We start from the raw sequence: 3,971 nt of genomic DNA, 5'->3' as shown, positions 1-3,971 counted from the left end.
CTGGAGGCTTTGGGGAGTGCCTTAAGTGGGGCCTGGCAGGCAGGGTGCGCGCAGCATCAGCCACGGCCACTCTGCAGGCCTCTCAGAGAGCCAGGTTGCGCCTTCCCTCAGGCTGCAGGGGTCCTGAGTCCTTCAACCCAGCCAGCAAAAGCATTAAAGGTTGGACGGCTTCTTCCTTTTGAAGTAGTCTGTGTGTAAATTTACCTTGAACGCCAGGGGCTGCCAGCAATTCTTCTTTCTTTCTCCTGTTTACTAAAAGCTCCTTCAAACAGATCTTTTCTGCCAATGGCGGCCACTGCCAGTCTGCTCCTCTCCCCAGAGCCTTGCCGGGCCAGGAAGGGGGCTCTGTAGATGCCAGCATCTGCTGGGAGCCGGGGCTGGGCGATGTCAGCATCCTCCACACAGGTCTTACCTTTTCCAGAGCACCAAGACGGACAGCTTCTTTGGGAGCGAGAACCAGCCTGCCAGTGATGGAGCCGGCAGGCCGGATCAGAAACCTCCTCTGCCATCTCCAGCTGTGTGGCTTCCAGCAAGTCAGTAGCCTCTCTGAGCTGCCTTTTCCTTGTCTATAAAGTGAGGGCAATGATGGCTGGCTGGGAAGATGCTGTAGCATTAGAGATAATGCATTTATTAGTTTAGCCCATGGTAGGTGCTACGTACTGAACTATGTCCCCCCTAAATTCATATGTTGAAGCCCAAACCCCAATGAAATGGTATTTGGAGATGGGGCCTTTGGTGGGTGATTAGGTTTAGATGAAGTCATGAGGATGGGACCCTTACGATGGGATCAGTGTCCTTAGAAGAAGAGACAGCAGAGAACTCGCTCTCTCTCCCTTTCTCTGCCATGTGAGGGCTCAGCAAGAAGGCGAAAGCCAGGAAGAAGACTCTCACCAGAGCCCAACCATGCTGGCACCCTGACCTAGGACTCCCAGCCTCCAGAGTTGTGAGAAAATAGATTTCTGTTGTTAAGGACACCCAATCTACAGTATCTTGTTATGGCAGCCTGAGCTGACTAATACAGTAGGCGACTGATCCAGGATGACTGTTGTTGTTATTGTTGTTGTTATTATTTATAGACTCAAGATGGATCAGATTTCTCTAATGGGAGGGTAGAGATGGTGAGACTGTATTACGTGCTCTTTCTGGGTCCCCTCAGAGAAGCCCCCTTAGATCTGAGCCCCGGGTGGGATCTTCATAAATGTTTGTTGAATGACTGATGGATAAATGAATGGACAGATGGACTGAAAGAAGGAGACAGAAGCTCAAATAATTTATTCACCAGATGATCCCAAGGACATTTCTATGTAGCGTAAGGCCATAGGGACATAAGACATGGCAGCTAGGGCAGCCGTGGGACAGCTTGGACCAACGGCTAATTTGCCTCCAGGTGTGAAGGGACACCCCAGGAGGGCACCATCATCACCTCAGTGATCAAGCTCAAAAGGAAGCAGCCTCCTGAGCCAGGACATTGTCTACAGTCTTCAAAGGAAGTGTGGCACTCTAAGATAATTTGGAGCTGTCTGTATTTTTTCTCACTCAGATAAACCCGTTTTCATTTTTCTCCAATGACTGCTCTTTTCCCAAGAAGGACGAGACGTAACTAGGGGAAGGAAAGCATCAGAGCTGGGACCAGGGCACACCTGGGAGGGGGCCGAAGAAGCCCTCTCTGGCAGTGTGCTGATCTAGTTTTGAGCTCAGGCTTAATGAGGCTAAGACATGGCCTTGGGGGTTTGATCTGAAGATTCTCTAAAAAGGCAAGATGCCACCTAGTTGGTCCCAGCCTCTTTACACTTCGTCTGCCTCCCTGCACTGTTCAGCCGGGACCCTCTGTTGTATCAGGCTTGCCGCTCCCAATGTCACCCTGTGCCTCTGCCCGGAGGACCCAGGACTTTTCCACCTTCAAAGCCAGTGATCGCATCACTCTGACCTCTGCGTCTGTTGTCGCATCTTCGTCCCTGACTCTCCTGCCCGCCTCTTGCCCTCACGTGGACCCTCGCGGTCACATCAGCGATCCGGGAAAATCTCCCCGTCTCCACACCCTTAATTTAATCAGATCTGCAAAGTCCCTTTCGCCATGTAAAGTGACGGATTCCCAGGTTCCAGGGATTAGGATGTGGACATTTTAGGGGCTATTATTCTGCATCGACTTACGACTTGCTCGATTTTCTCTGGCATCCCTGTGTAGCTCAGGTGCAGGGATGGAGAAGATGGAAGGGGAGATTTAAAGGGAACTGAGGCTCTTCCAGAGCGGAAAAGGTGAAAGGAAAAGGGGCCGAGGACACTGAAGGCGTCGGCAAGGTTGAGTTTAAACGACGACTTGCCGTGTCGGGGCTGGTTAGAATGGCCTGCGACCAGGAAGAGTCGATCAATGGGCAGAAGAGTTGAGAGGTCCAGGCCCTGGAGGGCTTGATGAGGGTGGAGAACAGGTGTCGTGGTGGTGAGGGGGTGAGGGGATTGGAGCATCGGAAGCTGTGGTCCGTGAGGAGGACATGGCCCTGAACATTCTAGGGGGGACAGTCAAGGATGATGACGAGATCTGGGCTGGAGATGAAGGTCAGTCAAGGATGATGACGAGATCTGGGCTGGAGATGAAGGTCAGCGCAGGTGAGGCGGTCAGATGGTCAAGGGAGGGGAGAAAGCAGGAGAGCTGCGAAGCCCGGGGGCTGGCATGGTTGGTCCCACAGACACTGATGGGGCCTGGTTTGACGGTGGCGGGATCTGGGGTACAGAGGAGGGCTCTGCGCCGGAGGTGAAGTCTCTGATGAACGTGGAATGGCCAGGAAATCGAGGAGATGACAGTGATGAGAAAGGGTTCAGGACGGGCTCCCCAGGCCCTCAGAGAAGGCTTTTCCCCAGGCGGCTTGAGGATAATGGTTTGGAGGTATCGGCACCCCCACCGCTCCCCTCTCCTGTCATTATAAGTCCAAGGGCATGAGTTCATGACCTTCTCCGATGGCGGACTTCTGTTCCTGAAGTCGTGTCGGCAGTTTCGACGGAAGCTGCAAGTTTAAAAATATCTGTATCAGGTGTATCTGCCCCGTCTCCCCGGTCCCTGAGCAACTCTTTCTCCCCTCGGTCCCTCCCCGGCTCCTCATCACTAGGGCTGGACAGCCAGGGGTGCTATATTAGGAACCAGGGCAAGGAGCTGAAGGCACGTGGCTGGTGCTGAGCTCCCTGCGGGAAGGCCTCCCCTCCAGGCTCCCACCCGGCCCCCACCCCGCCACCCCCAGGCCTCTCCTCTTTGGCAGGTCCACACCGAGGACCCAGAACAGGACCCACCTCTGTGCGTCCTGGCTCTCAGGGCACCTGAGCGTGCTCAGGACTCGGCTCGTGCAGCCTGCCTCACCTGTGTGGAATCGGGGACACCCCAGCGGGGTTTGGGGGTTGCAAGGAAAGCAGCCATGTGGCTGTCTTGAGCACCACCACTCCACAGCTGGGGACCACCGAGGGCGGAAATGAACGGGGATCGGCAGGAGAGGCAGCTGGGGAAGGACCTTTTTCAGGGAAGGGAGGTGTCACCTGGTACCCAGCCCACTGGATGACAGGTTGCTCCCAAACAGAAGTGCTATGGGCACAGTACCCTAGGTCTGGCTCTCAGAGCACCCCTCCAGGGTCTGATCTAGAACAATCCACTTCGGAAAACTCCTTGAGTATCGTTAGTCAACACACACTCCCGAAAGCTCACGCTGATGCCAGCCTCTGAGCTGCAGTATTTACGATGTTTCTCTTTACCGGAAAGTTTCGTTTGCTCCACTGGGAGGGAGGTCTCACCTTCCTCATTTGACTGAGGAGGCAAACTGGGGCTCCCAGAGAGGGTGGGTGACTTGCCCGGCGCTGCCTGAGGGTGCCTGGAGGATCTGATCCCTGTCTTTCTGGCTCTTGGTCACCTCACGGCCCACCTCACTGCGGCTGCCGGGGCGTGAGCCCCGGAGGATGCCACAGAGCAGTGGTGTCCAGCGGGCCGGGTTTCT

This window comes from Pteropus alecto, unplaced genomic scaffold (genome assembly GCF_000325575.1).
Source record: "Pteropus alecto unplaced genomic scaffold, ASM32557v1 scaffold134, whole genome shotgun sequence".
Classification (NCBI taxonomy): Eukaryota; Metazoa; Chordata; class Mammalia; order Chiroptera; family Pteropodidae; genus Pteropus; species Pteropus alecto.
The sequence above is the reverse complement of the archived record's forward strand: the minus strand, read 5'-3'. Positions refer to the sequence as shown.